The following is a 21335-nucleotide window of genomic DNA, read 5'->3' as shown; positions in this document are numbered from 1 at the left end:
GTTCCATCTGGCGAGGTCCATTTGTATAGTCACTGTTTATGTTGGTGAAAGAAGGTATTTGCAATGAAGAAGTCTTTGGTCTTGCAAAATTCTATCATTCGATCTCCGGCATTGTTTCTATCACCAGGGCCATGTTTTCCAACTACTGATCCTTCTTCTTTATTTCCACCTTTTGTGTTCCAATCGCCAATAATTATCAATGCATCTTGATTGCATGTTTGATCAATTTCAGACTGTAGCAGCTGATAAAAATCTTCTATTTCTTCATCTTTGGCCCTAGTGAATAATAGTCATATTAACTGGTCTTCCTTGTAGGTGTGTGGATAGTATCTTATCACTGACAGCGTTGTACTTCAGGACAGATCTTGGAACATTCTTTTTGATGATGAATGCAACACCATTCCTCTTCAAGTTGTCATTCCCAGCGTAGGAGACTATATGATTATCCAATTCAAAATGGCCAATACCAGTCCATTTCAGCTCACTAATGCCTAGGATATAGATGTTTATGCATTCCATTTCATTTTTGATGATTTCCAATTTTCCTAGATTCATACTTCGTACATTCCAGGTTCTGATTTTTAATGGATGTTTGCAGCTGTTTCTTCTCATTTTGAGTCGTGCCACATCAGCAAATGAAGGTCCCAGAAGCTTTACTCCATCCACATCATTAAGTTTGACTCTCCTTTGAGGAGGCAGCTCTTCCCCAGTCATCTTTTGAGTGCCTTCCAACCTGGGGGGCTCATCTTCCAGCACTATATCAGACTGTGTTCTGCTGCTAGTTCATAAGGTTTTCACTGGCTAATGCTTTTCAGAAGTAGACTGTCTGGTCCTTCTTCCTAGTCTGTCTTAGCCTGGAAGCTCAGCTGAAACCTGTCCTCCATGGGTGACCCTGCTGGTATCTGAATACCGGTGGCATAGCTTCCAGCATCGCAGCAACACACAAGCCCCCACAGTATGACAAACTGACAGATACGTGGGGGAAGGTATGCACTAATACATCAATATATATAAGAGGGCTTTGTAGGGGGCCCAAGGGACTTATACAAAGTCGTGCATGGGCAAGGGTCTTAATGATGGGGACCTCAGACCCAAAAGTTTTCCTCATTTTGGTACCTTGTGTTTTAGAGATAAAAGCCACCCATGCAATGGTATCTAAAAACCCAAGACACATTTCCTTATTGAATGTTAATTGTAGCATAAGATCTTTGGTCTTCCCTGGTGACAGGGAGAACTAGGCTTAATCCTCAGTCTTAATTATTTCTGAAAGTCAAAAGATCTGGGCAAAGTTGGCAGAGCTCTCAGTCAGTTATAGAGCCACACCTCCACCATACCAAGTGCAAGCATGGATTCAGCCCAGTTGCCTGGTAAAATGGAGGCAGTTCCTACTGTTTTAGTTTTTCCCTTAAGATCACAGCTGCTACTATGTTGCTGCTCAATTATCTTGGCAGGGGCAGTTATTAGAGAATTCCAGAGAGGGCCTCTAATGTCTCTTCAAGACCACCCAACACAAGCTATCTTGAAGGGCTTTTGACTTCTTCTTCTTCTTTTTTTCCTGCTGTTCTAACTTTTGCTTTGCACTGGGTGTTCAGGATGTTCTCAGTAACAGGGACCTTCTTAGCTCCTCCACCTATCTCCAGTCTCATTGTTGGAGGGCTTCAAACAATGGCTAGGGGATTGCTCACCTACCTCCTTTTTCTCACTTATAAAGGTATATGTCTTCCCACAACGATGCTGTGCTGCTTGACATTTTAGGGGTATCCCCATATTCACATGGTGGTCTGCATGTATATCGAGCATATGGGCCAAACCTCCCCATGTGGAGGTCACTGGCCAACCCTGGATTTCCCCTACAGAGGTCACTGGCCAATCCAGGATTTCTCTTGCAGAGGCCTCACTTCCACTCACCATTGCCTTGGTCTTCTGGCTACCTTGCCAATTGTCCAGGCATGGACCAGTAACATGAAACTTGCCTCCAAAAATGGAGGACGCTGAGAGACTGAAGAAAGAAGTGAGAAAATCCAGGTTTGAAGCAAAGGAATTTATTAGGGAGACTTACAGATAAGGTAAGTGGTGGATAGCAGCAGGACCAAAGCAAATCTCTGTGCTCCATGGTGGGAGGGCAGAGGTTTTATAGTGGTGGTGGACAGCGCTAGCTACAAGGCATGGGCTTACATAAGAATGGCTCAGCAAATGGTAGGGAACTAGCAGACTGCATGAACTCATGTTCAGCTTCACAAAGCCTGTTTCCCCTTCAAATAGGAACATGCTTCTCCATCTGTGCTAACTTTTGTTCATTTTTCAGAACTTAACTTAGAATTCATTTCCTTTAGGAAGGCTATTCTGAAATAACTTCTAGTCTAGGTGCGGTGTTCTCCGTAGGTGTTTATCTCCTATTATGCTTCATCTAATAGTAGCCCTTGGATGACTTTACTACAATTGCTTTTTAAAATTTCTGTTTTTTCTAAGACCTGTGATGGCAGGGATCAAATTTACAGTGACTGGCACATAAAACTAATTAATAAATATTTGATTAATTAATATTGATTGCATTTTTCAAAGCATAAATTATTAAATATAATTATTATTCTGCTAATATACTTATACTGGAAAATCTTACATTGAGGAATAGAGTGGGAAACTATTCTAAAGTGGAATTTGGTAAACAGTGAGTTTATTTCATATCTTACCAGGCGGGAAATGTGCAAACTCCAAACTTCATTAAGGTGTTTAGTTGATCCTGCAAGCTAGATTGCTGTTGATTTACATGCCATCAAGTCAGATCTGACTCATGGGAAGCTTATGTACAACAGAATGAAATACTGCCCAGTCTTGTGTCATCCTTACAATTCTTGCTATGTTTGAGCCCAGTTATGTAGCCACTGTGTCAGTCCATCTCCTTGAGGGTCTTTCTCTTTTTTGCTGACCCTCTACTTTAACGAGCATGATTTCTTTCTCCAGGGACTGGTCCCTCCTGATAACATGCCCACAGTATGTGAGATGAAGTCTCACCATCATTGCCTCTAAGGAATATTTTGGCTGTACTTCTTCCAAAACAGATTTGTTCATTCTTCTGGTAACCCATGGTACAGTCAATATTGTTCATTATCACCATAATTCAAAGGCATCAATTCTTCAATTTTCCTTATTCATTGTCAGCTTTTCCATGCGTATGAGGAAATTGAAAATATCACGGCTTTGGTCAGGTGCACCTTAGTCCTCAAAGTGACAGCTGTGTTATTTTTTAACACTTTAAGGAGGTCTTTTCCAGCAGATTTGCCCAATGCAATATGTTGTTTGATTTCTTGACTGCTGCTTCCATGGGTGTTGATTGTTGATCCAAGTAAAATGAAATCCTTTACAACTTTAGTATTTTCTCCATTAATCATGAGTTGCTTATTGGCCCAGTTGTGAAGATCTTTGTTTTCTTTATGTTGAAGTATAATCCATACTGAAGGCTGTTGTCTTTGATCTTCATCAGTAAGTGCTTCAAGTCCTCTTCACTTTCAGCAAGCAAGGTTGTGTGATCTGCACATTGCAGGTTGTTAATGATTCTTCCTCCAATCCTGATATTGCGTTCTTCTTCACATAGTCCAGCTTCTCAGATTATTGGTTGCGCAGCATGTAGATGGAAAAAATATGGTGAAACGATACAACCCTGATACATACCTTTCCTGATTTTAAACCATGTAGTATCCCCTTTTTCTGTTCACATGACTGCCTCTTGTTCTATGAAAGGCATTCGACTGCGTGGGTCACAACAAATTATGGATAATATTGTGAAGTATGTGAATTCCAGAACCTGTGCATGGACCAAGAGGCAGGCTAGATGATGACACTCAACAGACAGCCCAGCATTTCATCTACAGTAATATAAATGACAGCAGAATATTGACAGTTATAGCAAAAGATATGCAAACTTTTAGGTGCCTATTTTCTCTAGAACTCTGGGAATGTATGACCTTGAAATAAATCACTTAATATCTTGATGTCTCCTTTTAAGTATTGAGTATATAATGAATGATTATTCTTTAACTACTGCTTGAGGTATTGTGAGGGTTAATTTGCTAATGTTTATAAAGTGCTTCAGATTATCTGATTAAAAGTATGAAGTATTATCATTATTATACTGTAAGAGTATGTGAAATTTTATTTTAATTTCATAAATATGAAATTACACCTTTTTTCTTCACTTAAGATGTTCTGAAATTCATGCGCATAAATTGGTGCCTGTTTGAATGTGGGTCTCCAGACACTCATGTTAAACCAAAACCAAACCCACTGCGGTTGAGTCGATTCCGACTCTTAGCAACCCTATGTTAGCCGCTCTTATTACAGTCTATAGGCCTGGTCTACATTTCTATTGTCTGGAATGTTCATGAGACTTTGGCTAATAAAGACTGGAAAGGACAAGATTCCTTTTGTTAAATTATTGCCGATATAGGTTGAGAGTGTTGTATTATGGCTACTTTTTCTTTCTTTTTAACCTTTTGTTTTTCTGGCTAATAATTATCCTCACTTTCAAATGTGATTATTTTTCTATATACCCAGCAATATTTTTCCCACAACTTCAAATACCCTGTCACTAAAATTTTGTGTGTAGTCAAAGAGAGTCTGCAGGTTCAATTCTTTTTCCAGAGGTCCCTGTCTTCCCAGAGCTCTCCATGCCTTGCTTTTATCTGGCCAGGTTTCTTTCCACGCCTCCTGCAGACCTGGGAAATTCAGTTTAACACCCCTGTGATATTACCTTTATTTTCTTAATGCATTATCTCCATGTTTCACAGCTGATTACCTGTTACTACAGAATCTTCCTTAGTTATATTCATGGGAGGTAAAATATTAATAATAGTGCCTATCTAAAAAGTCGTTATTTTATTTAATTACTTGATTGATAATTTGGATATAGAATTCTAACATGAAATAATTTTCTTTCAAAATATTACATTATTTCTCCATTTTTTCTGGTTTCAGCTGTTGCCTTTTTTCTAATCTTTTATGGCTTTTTTTAAAAAAGGTTTAGGATTTTCTTTTAGTCCTTAATACCATGAAGTTACATGATGGTGTATATGGGAAATTTTTTTTCCCCATTTATTGTGTCTGGCAGTTATTTCAGCAATTTATATCCTTTGGCTCTGTGAACTGTTTCTCTTTTCATTTTCTTTTTGTTTTACTTTCTAAAATTCTGGTTAATGAATATTGAAAACTTTGACCTAGTCTCTAATTTACACAATTCTGTATAGCAGTGGTTCTCAAACTTTTTGGTCTGAGGAACCTTAGACTCTTAAAAATTATTGAGGATCTCAAAGTATTTTTATGTTGGTTAATTATAAATATATATATGTATATACATATATAAAATTAAAACTGAGCAGAATTTAAAATGTTTATTAATTCAATTTAAAATAATTCATTCTGTGTTAACATAAGTGCTATTACATTTTCTAAAATGAAAAATAATTTGATGAGAAGAGTAACTCTTTTATACGTAGTTTTGTAACTCCATTTAATGTTTGGCTTAAGAGAAGGCAGCTGGATTCTCAAAGCTGCTCCTGTGTTCAGCTTGTTATATCACATACCGAGTAGCCTCTGACAAACTCCACAATACACTCATGACAGAATAAGTGTAAATAAGGAAAATAATGTCTTAGTATTATGAAATTAGTTTTGACTTGCAGACTTCCTGAAAAAAGGTCTTTTCCAAGGACTCCCTGGAGTTTCCAGACCACACGGTTTAGGAACTACTGCTCTATGATACACACATGCGCGCTCACATGCACACATCACACACGTTCTTTTTATGAAGCTTGTTGTTTTCTTTGCTTCGTTTTTTTTTTCCCCATCCAGTTTTTGTTTTTCAGATTTTCGTTCGTTTTACTCTGGTTTCTCTTTTTCAAGTTAGAGGCTTTCCTCAAACATCTGATGACGATTGGCCGAAAGTCCAAACTTAAGAGTAAAATGCTAAAATTCTAATTGGACACTGTGTTTGGGGAAAGAATTTTCAACGAGGAGTTCTTCCTAGGTCAATGGTTCTCAATCCTATTAGATGGAATGCCGACCTTTTTTTTTTTTTTAGCAAATATTTTATAAATCTTTTGTTACTACTCTGAGATTAAAAATCATAGATATTAAAAGCTAACCTGTCAACACAGATAGTTTCACCAATATCAATTCCATGCTGTAACTGTAATATAAAAAGGAAATAAGAAAAATGTAATAGGTAATCAAATTGGTATGTGTTTAAACATATAAACTAGGCATGGCTACCCCACACTTCACAGTGGACATATGAAGTTCTTAGATGCTCGCACATACGTGTAGAATCTATGTGAATGTAGCAACTATAAACACAGACTGATACGCGGGTAAATCTGCTGCAAAGGACCTCTTTAAAGTGTTGAAGAGCAAAGATGTCATCCTGAAGACTAAGATGCACCTGACACAAGCCATGGTATTTTCAATCACATCATATGCATGTGAAAGCTGGACAATGAATAAGGCAGACCATAGAAGAATTGACACCTTTGAATTGTGGTGTTGGCGAAGAATATTGAATATACCATGGACTGCCAAAAGAATGAACAAATCTCTCTTAGAAGAAGCACAACCAGAATGCTCCTTAGAAGCAAGGATGGTGAGACTGCGTCTTACATACTTTGGACATGTTGCCAGGAGGAATCAGTCCCTGGGGAAGGACATCACGCTTGGCAGAGTACAGGGTCAGCGGAAAAGAGGGAGACCCTCAAAGAGGTAGATTGACACAGTGGCTGCAACAATGAGCTCAAGCATAACAACGATTGTAAGGATGGCTTAGGACTGGGCAGTGTTTCTTTCTGTTGTGCATTGGGTCGCTATGAGTGTGCATGGGGTTGCTATGAGTCGGAACTGACTTGACAGCACCTAACAACAACAACAACATGTGGAGATGAGCAATATTGACATCTTAAATACTGTGAGCACCATTGCTCATGTGACTTTATGTGGTATGATTTTATGAAATGGTGAAAACTTTTGGTTAAACTCCAAACCTAACGTAATACAATCTTGCTTCAGTTTACTATTGCATCCCTGAAAAACCAGCCTATGTTAAGGCTGTGTCAAAATAGTCTGTGGTTATAAATAAATTTTAAAAAAAAGTATGTTTATATATAAAATGCATTTAGGCACTAGGTTTATATAATTTGAAATTTTTTTCTTCCTGTATTATCATTTACTGTCATATCTGAAAATCTTTAGAATTGTGAGATAATTCTTCATTGTTACAGTTTCATACATGAGAGAATGTCTAGAATTTGAGACTCTTACCCCGTAAATGTCAGTAGCAATGTCCCCCAAATTAAAGCAACCGAAACCTCTCCCATCCATTTCCAATCTACCCCTCTCCCAAGAAGCTCTTCTCTAGCGTGATTAGGCCAAAAGCCAGAAATTTGTTTGGAGAACCTTAAAGGCTGGTTCAATGTCCGTTTACAGCTTTGTTTTCAAATTAGCCCCTCAACACCTCTATGACTTCTGTGTCTGGCCCTGAAAAGCTCATTTCAAATCTTCAGAGAGTGGGGATAGCTTGATTATGTAGGTGGAGATTAATACTTGAGAGGGCTGGATGCCTGGGAAGTGGTCAGCACCTAAGGATCCGACAGCCTTTTATATAAACTGTCAACAAATTCTCTGGTTACAAGCCCTTGTGACTCTTGTCTTTTGTAATATTTGGTACTTTCCAGTATATTGCAGGAAAGATTGGCTTGTTTCTCTTCACTCACTCCTCTTTCGGCGTGTAAATCGTAGCTTCCTCTGGTCTAGGTAGCTAGCTCTTCTTCATTTACCTTTTTTCCCCCAAAATTTGTTGATAGTTCTCATCTGCTGTTATCTTTTCCTTGAAGATTTTTAGATTTCTATTACTTTACACTTTCGGAAGGTAGTGAAATTTAAGAAACAGTATTCAATTTACTATATTGAACTGGAAGACCCATGTATTAGTAAACTCAATATTGTTAAGGCAAGACTGACACAAAGGATTTCTAAAAAGGAAAACCTAATAGGCTTAGTAATTATTTTTCAGCATCCTCTAAACTTTAACATCACAAAGCTATATGTCTGGACCTCGTCATCACAATCACTATTAAAAGTAGCTTAACTTTGCCTTAACATTAAAATGTAAGTTTTCACAGAAAGCTGATAGAAGACATAGCCCTCCTTTTCTGCTGAATGTCTCCACGTTATCATAAAAGCATCTATCATAGCACTGATTCATTACACTAATTGTTGCCCACTTTAAAACATGTTTCCACTAGTAATAAGAAATATCATTTGTGTTTTTTTTCTTTCTTTCTTTGTTCTGGAGAAAGGAAGTTTAAAGATTGGTTTCGGACTTCGTTTCTATAGGTTTCCTAAACCTCAATATTTTAGAACAGGGTGTTTCTCTTTCTTTTAGCCTGGATATTTTCTGAACTTTCATCTTTTGCTAAACATTTAGGGTAAACTTCATGGAATTCCACCTTCAGAAGTAGGTGGTAATTTAAATAAGTCAATAAAAATAATAAGTAAATAAAATTATGAAATAGTATGCACTGTTAAAAGACAAAGTAAGCAATGTGTTTAAAGGAAAAATAAATTCATTCTTATCATTACAAATACTTGTTTTTGTTGTTGGGTGCCACCTAGTTGATTTCTACTCGTAGCGACCCTATATGATGGAACAGAACTGCTCCACAGAGTTTTCTAGGCTATAAGCTTTACAGAAGCAGATCGCCAGGTCTTTCTTCTGTGGAAACCCTGGGTGGATTCAAATTGCCAACCTTTTGATTAGCAGCCAAGAGCTTAACCATTGCACTACCAGGGCTTCTTATTACAATTACTAATTGCACACAAATGGAATACAGTCAATTCTGTTGATAACTGGGCAACGTTGCTATTTGTCGAGTGTACCTTATCTTCTGTAATTCACTTTAGCCTCTTTAATCATTTTCTGCTCAGGTTAGGAGTGAAACCACTATAATTTTTTGTGATTTCAACAGCTTCCTCCTCTTCTTTGTGCCCTACTCTTTGCTACATCTGATCTCTGACTATTGCTCCCTACTTCCAGCTATTTGATGTTTGGTGAGTACATTTTAACATGCTACATCACTCTAGGAAACCCTGGTGGCACAGTGGTTAAGTGCTATGGCTGCTCACCAAAAGGTCAGCAGCTGAAATCTACCAGGTGCTCTTTGGAGCTATGAGTGGGAATAGGCTCAATGGCAACGAGAGTGACATCACTCTAATGGAAAATAAAGAAATGAGATATTTTTACACACAGAGAATACCATACTGAATGAAAAACATTTTGTCAAATTCAAGAAGAAAAAAACTATAGGGCCACAAAAGCTTTGCTGATCTTGAAACCAGTAAAATAATGGTATAGTACAAATGTGCTTCCAGTTAATGAAAGATTTTTGGCAAATGATGCTATCTTTTTAATTTTTCCGTTTGACCTAGAAATAAAATATGAAATTACATACATATTTCACACTCATGTAGCTTTATCTAAAATCCAGAGAATGTGTTTCATTAGAGCAATAATATACCTTGCTGTTTGATAGTATGTTATGTATTTTTTAACCTACATAATGCTAATACAATCTAGAACAACATTTTTAACATTAGTCAACACATTATTTGGCCTATGTTATGTCAAAAAATGAAGAATTTAATGCTTTTATTAAATTGGCTATCATAAACAAAAGAAAACAGTGCCTGAGTTCTGCATCCACTTTGGTGAGTGGCATCTGGAGTCTTAAAAGCTTGTAAGTGGCCATCTAAGATACATCAATTGATCCCAACCCACTTGGAGCAAAGGAGAAGGAAAAACACCAAAGACATAAGGAAAATATTACCCTAAGAGAAAGAAAGGACCACATAAACCAGAGACTCCATCAGCCTGAAACCAGAAGAACTAGATGGTACCCGACTACCACCATTGACTACCTTAACTGGGGAACACAACAGGGAGTCCCTGATGGAGCAGAAGAAAAGTGTGGTGCAGAACTCAAATTCACATAAAAAGACCAGACTTAATGGTCTGACTGAGACTAGAGGAACCCCAGAAGATATGGCCCCTTGGCTCTCTGTTAATCCAGAACTAAAACCATTCCCAAAGCCAACTCTTCAGACAAAGATTAGACTGGACTATAAAACATAAAATAATATTCGTGAAGAGTGTGCTTCTCAGTTCAAGTAGATACACAAGACTAATACGCAAGCTGGTTGAATGGACACGTGAAACCCAGAGTGGAAAGGGGGAGTGTGCTGTCACATTATGGGGATTACACCTAGGGTCACATAACAACATGTGTGTAAATTTTTGTGTGAGAAACTAACTTGAGCTGTAAACTTTCACCTAAAGCACAATTAAAAAAAAAAAGAGTACCCGAATTGATGGAATGTTCTTTAATTAAGTGAATTTAACTTCTCTTGGTATAAACCTATATTTCTTTAATGTTCTTATTGACTTTTTGATGTAACTATTGTAGCTATAGCCACATAATATCACGTTTCTATCATGAACCCTAAGATTTTAGGAATAAGCCTAGAAAAGGCAATTATAAGATTTAATGCACCATTTCAGAAATATTCCTTCTATTTACACACAATCCAAGTAATAGTTTATCAGTGCCTTTTCTATCTATGATGGCTTAGCCAGGAAATTGGAAGTTACTTCAATTATTTAAACATACAAGAAATGTAATACAGTTTAGTTTTTTCAACAGGTGTGGAAGAGTTGAGAAGCCAAGTGGGAAATGGTAAGGCAAACCACAGATTAGGAACAGCAGGAACCACTGCTAGAGGATGGCCGTGGTAGAATGATGTACTATACTAGCATGGAAATCCTACTAGCTGATTGTGTTGAGTGGGTGAGTCCAGAACATACCTCCAGCAACAAAGAATCTGCTGATTAGAGAGGTACCAGCTTCACAAAACAAACTCAGTAGAAGATATTCTCTGTGAAAGGAGATGGTGTTTGTCAGAACTGAATTTGCTGATACCATTGGAACTGGTACCCAAAAACCAAACCTGTTGCCGTTGAGTTGATTCTGACTCATAGTGACCATATAGGACAGAGTAGAACTGCCCCATAGAGTTTCCAAGGAGCACCTGGCAGATTCGAACAGCTGACCCTTTGGTTAGCAGCCATAGCACTTAACCACTACACCACCAGGGCTTCCATGGGGTTGGTAGATCCCCAAAATGATAGAGGTCAGGTAACCACGTTTAACAATAAGAAGCGAAATGGGTGCAATTGTTATAAAGAGAGGTAAGATCTGAGGAGCTACTGAGCTACAGAGAGCTATGGAGATGGTTGCTTAAACACAGCATCCCTAGGGACAAGCCATAGAGATAATTTCTCATTCTATACAATCAAAAAAACACTACAGGATGGATGATCAGGAGGCTTAGAGAACCACCTCAATAAATATTCATGATCTTTTATCTAGTTTCCAGAACTGAGCTTGTTTTCAAACTTGAAACTCATTGGCTGAACTCTGGAGGAAGAACCATGCAACACTATGGCAAGTATATACAGTAATTATTGTCTTAGTTCTTCCCCAAAGGGATCTACTGCCATTTACTCATGTAACCTTACACTGGGCAAAGGAATGTGCCCAGACATTTCATACCATAACCATGAAATAAAATATTTTGAGCAGGTAACTAGCAATGATTTAGAAGTCCTGATGCTATTTTAATTTTTCACTATCTGAAAACCTGAAAAAAAAGTTTTATTAAATTATTATGAATAATTAAATTGAAATTGAAAATCATAGTAACCACTGGTTGGACATTACTAGCAAGGAAAAGTAGCTAAATTAGCTATTAATCACCACCATAATTTCTTCTGTTTTTGGCAACTTAAATTCCCATATTTTTATGCACATAATATGCGTACCTTGCACTTTTTTTTGCCAGCTGAACCCTCCCCCTGTGAAATATTTCTCGTAACTGATGCAATGCCAATTTTTTTGCAGTATTTGCAGAAAATTACAGCATAACCTTTAGAACTGTTCTTGATTCTCTGGATCACAACTTTCAACAAATTTCCTGATATCGATCCTAAGCCTTCAGTTTTTACTTTATAGTATATACTCTGAATTTCTTCTTATTCACGGCCTACTGAAAAAGGTGTGTCTTTTCAAAGTGGATTTTTTTTGTTAGTAATTGTGAACTTTACACTAATCCACATGTATAGTCTAACCTGGTTCCCCTTAAAGCAATGGCACAAACGTCACAGTTGGCTTGAATTAAGGGTTCCAACCATGACACTATACAAACCTAAACTAACAGGCTCATGTGAGAATTATAGCCATTGCTTTACCTATTAGTGTCTTCCTCCAAACAGCTAAATTTGTACTTGAAAATAGGTAGCCAATAGAGTACGTGGGTGGTACAAATGGTTAAGAGCTTGGGTGCTAACCAAAAGATTGGCAGTTAGAGTCCACATTCAAGCACCCAGGAAGAGATGCCTGGCAACCTACTTCCCCAAAATCAGCCTTTGAAAACCCTACGCAACACAGTTTTACTCTGACACACATGGGGTTACCGTGAGTCAGAATCAATTCAATGTCAACTTTTTTTTTCTTAAATGTGCTAATTAAGAGTATAGGCTCTAGAACCACAGCCTCTGAATTCTGACTCCACCACTTATTACTTATATAAGCTGGAGAAGTCATTTAGTCAGTCTCTTTAAGCATAAATTTATATGTAAGTGTGGATATTATATGAGACACCCATAGTCTATTTTTGTGTGTCTTTTTATTTATTTATTTTTTTATTAGTAATTTCCAGCTAAATTCTGATGTGGGTTTGCTTTATGATCCAGCATTGGCAAATTTAGTAAATGTCTCATTTGCCCTTGAAGATAATGTGTGTCCTGTTATTTTAGGGTTCAAGGCCTATTAGCTTAAATGTAATTGGGTTCTTCAGACCTCCTGTAGTCTTACTGATGTTTTGTCTGCTTATTCTATCAGCTATTTCTGCTGTTTATAATTTCTTTCTTTCTTTTTATTCAAATTTAATTTGCTCTTCTTTTTCTAGCTTCTTTAAGCTGATAGCTTAGATTATTTATTGATTTAAAAACTTTATTCTTTTCTAATATTATTATAAAGGTGATACTGACTACCTAAATGTTTTGGCACGTGTTCTCTATTTTTTATAAAAAATTGTGTGTTATTGGCATAATTTCTTTCTTAAATGTTTAATGTAAATTATCAGTTAAGCCATCTGAGTCTAGATTCTTCTTCATAAGGATATATTTAATTACTAATTAAATTTTTGTTACTTGATACAGATTAAGATTTTTTATTTCTTTGTGAGTCAATTTTTGTAATTAATGCCTTTCTAGGAATTTGTCTATTTTGTCTATGTTGAACTTGTTGACTTAAAGTTGTTCATAATATTACCTTAAATTCCGTTTTAATTTCTGTTGGATCTATTGTGAGGTCCTGTCTTTCTTTCTTCTTCTTTTTTTGTCATTATTTTATTGCAGTAAATACAAATAAAAAATTAAAATATATACATATATAGGTAACAAAATATTTGCTATCTCAACATTCTTCACAGTCACAGTTCAGTGACATTGTGTTCACCATGTTGTTCAACCATCTTTCCTTCTTGATTATGGTAATGTATGTCTTCTCTTTTTTATCTTGATGATTTTAGTTAAAGTTATATCGATTTCGTTGATCTATTCAAAGATACAGCTTGGGTTGTGTTTTCTTTTTGTGTTTCCTGTTAATTAATGATCTTTATTATTTGATCTGATCTTTATTATTGATATTTATTATTTTTATTATTTGATCTTTATTATTTATGATCTTTATTATTTCTTTTCTTCTGTTGCCTTACTTTTCTTTCTACTTTCTTAAAGTGAAAAGTTAGATCATTGATTTGAGACATTTTTCTTTTCTTGTATAAACAGTTAAGCCATAAATTGTTATCCAGTCATTGCTTTAGCTACTTTCAAAATTTGTTGCATTTTCATTTTTAACCAACTCAATGTATATTTTAATATCCCTGTGATTTCTTGTATGAACTGTGGATAATTCAGAGCTGTTTTGTGTAATCTCCCTTCTGCTTAATTTTTGAGTATGCACACATGTACACATACCTATTATATTAGACTGTTTTTTTGATGTAAGTATTTGATGTTTTATTTTGGAAATTAAACCAAGGGTGGCAAAGGTGAGAAAGAAAGAGAAATGAAACAAATAAGGCTGTACAGAAATGAGAAACAATGGCTATGAGAAACCACAAAGAAACACAGTGACTTGCTTGGAAGGAATATGTACTTGAAATAAAAAACTCCAGATGAACTGTTAAGGAGGTAACTTGCCTCAGGGTAGGCCATTGGGGTATGGAATTTATTTCCTCAGTTTCATCCTTTCTCCTTTACTCCATTGACAAAGTTATCCCCATAAGGCATTAACCCCCACACCTCAGGGGTTGTATCAGTCCATGCTTCACTGGCAGCTTCTGATACAAGGTCCAAAGCCATATGGCGGCCAGTGTTAGAAAAGCTAGAATATCTCGGGATGCAGCTGATTGTCCTGGCTGTGTGGCGGAGGCAAAGAGAGAGAGTCCTACACTTCAGCACCACAGACTGATCCAGGCAGCAGAGCTACTTGGGTCACAGGGCATGAATGGTGGCTGAGGCAGAGTGAGTGGCCGAGAATACAAGAGACAGGCAGTACTGAGGAAAATAGAGCCAGATGCATGAAATTTGTGGCAAATCTACATAATACCTACTGATGTAAAATTATAAACCTAGAAACTCTTTGGGGAATATGCATACAAATAGATCAACTCTTGGAAAGAGTATGACATGAGCAAAAGAGAGGACTTGCACTGCTTTACATAATTTTTAGTGGTGATATCATGGGTGAAATTTACATTTTTTGCATGTGTGTTTTTGAAAACCTAAAAAAGAATTGTGAAATTAATTATTGTACATGCATATGATGATATTATTTGTAGCTGTTAAAATGAAAGTTGAAAAATGCTACTTAACAACAATAACGAAAAACCCATTGCCGTCGAGTCAATTCAGACTCATAGCGACCCTGTAGGACAAAGTAGAACTGTCCCATAGGGTTTCCAAAGAGCGCTTAGTGGATTCAAACTGGTAACCTTTTGTTTAGCAATTGAACTCGTAACCACTATGGCACCAGGGTAATCTTAGTAATATAAAAAATCATGCCCATGATATTTTAAGTGATAAAAACTATGAAGTATTATATAAAGAAAATAAATGAGAATGTAGTAGGTGTTTAAGGTTTTTAAATATAAATTGGCATAAATATTATTTATTTGTGTTTGACCACGTGAATGAGGTGATTGGGTAGCACAGAAAGACAATATTTTAAAACGGACTTAAGGGAAAACAGATAATTGATATGAGACTGAATGTGTAGCTATACAGACAAAATAAATAGATTTCAGAGAAATAATTTTGCATGAAAAAACACTAGTTTTGGACACTGACAAATATGATTTTGAATCCTGACACTGCCTTCTCGGAATTCATCCGTTTGAACTCCCATTTTCATACCTGTTAATCAGAAAAACAATATCTTCTAGAATTCTTTTTATGGTGAATGATAAGGATATATTTAGCACTGAGTTGGGTTAGGATAAATGGGAAGTATTTTTTTTTATTGCTAAGGTTGAAAAAATAAAAGTGAAGTTTAAACAACTTTCTTTGATGTGAGGAAATAAAGGAAATTTGCTTATACTATTCATGTTTTTGTCATTTTAATTTCTTTATTGTTTTGGAAATTGGTTAGTTACTAGAGCTCTCTAGAAACTCAAAGAATCCCTGGATTCAAAGCCAAGCCTCAGTATTTACAAAGGTAATGAGTCTGTTAGCTATGGGAAGTCAGGTGCTTTTACTGTTTGGTATAGCTAACCTCAAACCTAACCTAAAGGGACACCTTTCTTGGGGGATAACAGTTCATTTGTCTTCATGCTGACTCTATCAAGGAATTTTCCTGTGCAGAGAACAGCTAGTTTCACTAAGCTCTGTATGTGTGGAGTTTTTTATGTAGTGTACTGACAGCCAGTAACCGAACCTAATCCGTCAAACGCATTTCACCTAAGACCTGAAGTATAACTCCAATTCTGATCCTTAAGGTAAAGACGTCACTGAAGTACTTAGTTCCTGACCTTTTGTTTTTGAGCGCATAGTACTCTAGAATTTGAGGTGGGAGAAATGTATTTCTCTTTGTAGTGAGAAATACGGTCATTATTTTGGGGCGTTACATTTAAAAGCATTATTTTCTCCCTATAATTTGCTTATAATAGCTTCAACCTTGATCAAGCAGGCTTTTATGGAGTTGTTGCTTTGCACTGGGGGGAGTTTTGTAGTTTAGTAAACTGCATACTTTTAATTAATTTTTATTTAATGGTCGAGTTTATCTTTTGAAAATACTGCATCATTTTTGGTAAGATAAAAATATCTGTTTCAGAAACTAACCATAAGAATTTGGATGTATAGCACTGATGTGCGGAGAAAATCTAACTCTTCATCATGTCATATATTTCAAAAACACTTTTGTGTACTAAACATATTTTAATATTTTCTCAATATTATTTCTGCCAGCTGTTAGAAATTTCTTTTTAATTATTGAGAGGGCACTACAACAGGCATTGGAGAATTATTTCTGCCCCATTAAATGGCTGCTCATATGAGCCCTTTGCTTTTTTGTGTGTTTCTTGGATGATAAGGTATTTTCTGGGAACCAGGAACCGTTTACATATATTGAAGACATACAGTAATATTTGCTCTGCATACATGTACTATGAATCAGCAAGAGGAATGGATGAGAAATGATTGAAGCTTAAATATCATGCCTATCAATAAGTTAGCTAAACGTATTTTGTTGTTAAGGATCTTATTTCAGAGCAATAAAACTCCTAATATATGATTGGCTAGATTTTATAGGGGGGAATTGATAACAACTGAGGTATAAACTTAAGGCTTCTGGTTAACGTGTAAGGATCTCTCTCTCTTTTTAGCAGTATCATATAACAATAGAATCTTTACTTCTATTAGTGTTATTTTTAAAACTTATTTCCTTTTAGCTATGGTTCTCATAAACAAATTATTTTTTTCATATATATATACACATATATAATTTTATTAATTTTATTGTTGTAGTTGAGAATATACACAGCAAAACATACACCAATTTGACAGTTTATCCATGTACCATTTAGTGACATTGATTCAAGTCTTCAAATTGTGTAACCATTCTTACCCTCTTTTTAAAAAAATTTTATTGCATTTTAGGTGAAAATTTACAGCACAAATTAGTTTCTTATCCAAAAAATTTCACACAAATTATTTTGTGACATTGCTTGCAAACCCTGCAATGTGTCTGCACTCTCCCCGTTTCCTTTTACATCCTGGGTTCCCAGTGCCCATATGTCTAGTTTTCTTGTCAGTTTCTGCCTTCTTGTCTTTGCTTTTGGGCAGGTGTTGCCCATTTGGTCTCATATACATATTTCCCTGAACACTCCTTATTATTAAGCACATATTTGTGGGCATTCAACTTACCTCAGTAAACATCTTTTGAGAGCTTTAGTGAGTTGCATGATAGCCCTCCAAAAGAAATGCCCACTCAGAATCCATGCATGTGATCTTATTTGGAAGAAGGGTCTCTACTGATATAATTAAGTTAAGGATCTTGAGATGAACTTATTCTAGGTCATCTGGGAGAGCCCTAAATTCAATGACAGGTGCCCTTATAATGGGAAGGGGAAGGTAGATTTGAGACACAGAGAAGACTCTGTGAAAATGGAGGAAGAAATTAGGGTTATATAGCCCTAAGCCAAGAAATGTCTGAAGCCACCAGAAGCTGGAAGAGGCAAGGAAAAATTCTCCCCTAAAGCCTTTGGAAGAACATGGTTCCTTGATTTTGAATTTCTGACCTCCAGAACTAATAGAGAATAAATTTCTGTGTTTTAATCTACCAAGTTGTAGTAATTTGTTATGGCAGTTCTAGGAAACTAATACGGACTTTCGTACCAGGATGTTGGTTGCTGTTGTAACAATATCTAAAAATGTGGAAGTGCCTTTTGGGTTAAGTAATGGTTAGAAGTTGGAGGAATTTTCAAAAGCATGATAAGAAAGAGAAAATAAATGAATAAATAAAAAGAAGCCTAGATTGCCAGATTGCCTTAAAGGGATTGCTGACAGAAATTTGAACGCTAAAGATAATTTGGGTAAAGTTCTCAGAGGAAATTAGGAATATGTTACTAAGAATAGGAGGAAAAGTGATCCTTACTATACAGTGTCAGGAGCTTGGCTTAATTGTGTCTACAGGTGTGTAGAAAGCTGAACTTGTAAGTGATGAATTTGAAAATGTATCTGAAAAGATTCCCAAGGAATATATTAAAGATGCAGCCTTGTTTTCTCTTGCTGTTATAGTAAAATGTGAGAGAAAAGAGATAAATTGAGGAGGGAATTGATAAGCAAAAAGGAACCAGTACATGATGATTTGGGAGATTCTCAGTCTATCCAAACTGCAAAGAATGCTAAAATTAGAAAATTTACTTTTGAAATGTTGGAAAGCATGCTTTGAAGACAGTCAAGGGTGTGGTTGGATGCCATTTTGCTGAAGGGGTCATGTGCATGACTAATGGATCCACTCAACAGAAGCAAGAAATAGAGATGGGGTTATCTGAGAAATATCTGTGGTCTGTGGAGAATGCTGTTACCTAATGAAATAGATCCACGTGACATAACCAGGAGACCCACAAGATTTTTGAGAATGTTGTATCAGCAGAAACACTGTCAGCTTGGAATGAAGGGCACAGAAACAAGACAAAATGAAGAAAGGCTTTTAGACTTCTATGGGTCCACAGGTAAGAAATGGGATGTTAGAGCGACTCAGCTAAAAAGAAGTTATACCTCAAGGAAAGGAAGAATGAATTAGGGGACAGGGCTTGTCTGTCTGGCACCAGTGGCACAGAGTCCAGACGGGCAGAGGCAGAGGGCATAGAGGGAAAGGGCTGAGGCACTGTGGGTATAGACAGCAGAACATTGAGAAACAGAAGATTATTCCTAAAAACCTTGAAACTTAAAGGGATATTCTCTGCTGGATTTTGAATTTGCTTGGGACCAATGACCCGTTTATTCTTTCCAATTTCTCCTTTTTGGAGTGGAAATGTCTAGCCTATCACTGTCCCATCATTGTATTTTGAAGTGGATAACTTGTTTTCTAGTTTCACAGGTCCACAGATGTAGAGGAATCTTGCCCTATGATGAATCATACCCAAGGTCTCACCTATACCTGATTTAGAAGATTATATTTGCAACATTTTGAGCTGATGATATTTAGATGAAGTTTCATACTTAGAGTTGGTGTTTTGATAGGTTTAAGACTTTTGGAGATGTTGGAATGAGGTGACTGTATTTTGCATATGTAAAAAAAAAATATGAGATGGTATAAATTTGCAGTGTCAAAAGACAAACTGTAGTAGGTTGATTAGTGGCCACCGCAGAAGATATGTCTACCCAGAGCCTATAATATGATCCTATTTTGAAAAAAAAGTTATTTGAAGAAGAGAATTAAGAATCTTGAGCTGAGATCATCCCGAATTATTTAGGTGGGGCCTGAATCCAATGACACATGTCCTTATAAAAGGAAGGCAGAAAGATATCTGACACACAGAGAAGAGTATGTCTTATTATGACAGAGGCAGAGATTGGAGTCCCAAAGCAAAAGAATACCTGGAGCAGCTAGAATCTGGAAGAGGCAAGGAAGAATTGCCCGCTAAGGCCTATCAGAGGGAGTGCGGTCCTGTTAATACCTTGATTTTGGACTTCTTTTCTTTGGAATTTTCAGGTTATAAATTTCTGTTGTTTTAAGTCACAGTTTTTGGCGATGTGTTATGACGATCTTAGGAAAGTAATACAAGAGTTTTTTTTTTTTTTTGGGCAAACACAGAGCACTCTGGAAACAAAGAAGAATAAAGTAGTTTCTTCCTTCAGAGAGCTCACAGTATAATAAGGAGGACAACCTATCAGTGGTTAATTACGTTTTCCCAGGTACAAAAGGAACATAGAGCAGACCCACTTATTACAATCTGGGACTGAGAGGAGACTGTGGAAGATGTGACCCATTATTTGGTTCTTAAAGGGTGAGCAGAGCCTAGCCTAGTGTTGAGGTGTGTGTAGGGGGTGTTGGGGTGGGTGGGAGGATGCATTGTGGAAGGATGAAAAACATTCCAGACAAATCTATACAAGTCATATCAACATGCTTTAAAAAAAAAAAAAAAAAAAAGGCATGAAATAATGTTGTAAGTAACGGTTTGGATTAAAATTTATTTAGTTCTAAGAAGAAAATAGCAGGAAAAGAAACTAGAGAAGTAGATGGGATCAGGACACAGCAGACTTTATATTCCATCCTAAGGTGGCCTTCATCCTGCAGGTGGTAGGGTAGTATTAAAACAGAATAAAGGAAGGCTAGATTTTTTTTTTTTTTAGATTTGTAATTCAGGTAAACCATTTTAGCAGAGGTGGCAAGGATTGATTTCAGTCGGGCAAGCCTGTAGAGGGGCAGGTATTGATTAGGAGACTATGGTGACAGTTCAGGCTTGAAAAAGCAGTAGTGAAAGGTAAGGAGAGAAGATGACAGAATTGAGAAAAAAGGAACTAGACATCATGCACCCCCCCCCATTAACCTTATAGTGTAAATCGATTTGTTAGATTAGAAGAGCATAGAACTAGGAGACGTGGAACCAGTGTGCATGAATGGGGTGTGGTGAAGAGTAAATGTGTTAATGTACATGGACAGTGCCATGAAAGTGCTTACTATGATTATTAGTATCAGAGGACAAGGAAAAGTAGTTCATCGTCTTTTGATGATTTACTGACCTTGACAGATAGGCATCAGTGGAGAACTGCACTCATGGTCTGGCCCCCAGGGACATTGATCTGCTTGAAGCAGATGTGCTGCAAAGGAAAAGCAGGTGAGAGAGTCAGTGTAGGTAGCTGTGGGCAGATGGAAACTGTCTTCCAAGGCAGATCAGCACACCAAGGGAAAAAGCAGAAGTAGGGTGTGCTGCAGGTTATTTAATATATAGAAGAAAGGGAGATGTGTGGATGGCTTCTGTCCCCTAACTTGAATCAGGGTGCATTTGAACCCCCCTAAAAATAACTGAAATAACTGAGTGTCATTGCATTCTGTCTTCTCTTAGCAAGCTCTGAAAGTGCACTGGGTAGATGCAAAAGCATGTGCATAGAAAACCACAGAAGTGCCACATGTACATTCCATCAGCATTTTGCTTTGCTCAAGGATTTTTGT

The sequence above is a fragment of the Loxodonta africana genome, chromosome 4 (assembly GCF_030014295.1).
Source record: "Loxodonta africana isolate mLoxAfr1 chromosome 4, mLoxAfr1.hap2, whole genome shotgun sequence".
Classification (NCBI taxonomy): Eukaryota; Metazoa; Chordata; class Mammalia; order Proboscidea; family Elephantidae; genus Loxodonta; species Loxodonta africana.
Note: the sequence above shows the minus strand (reverse complement) of the source record.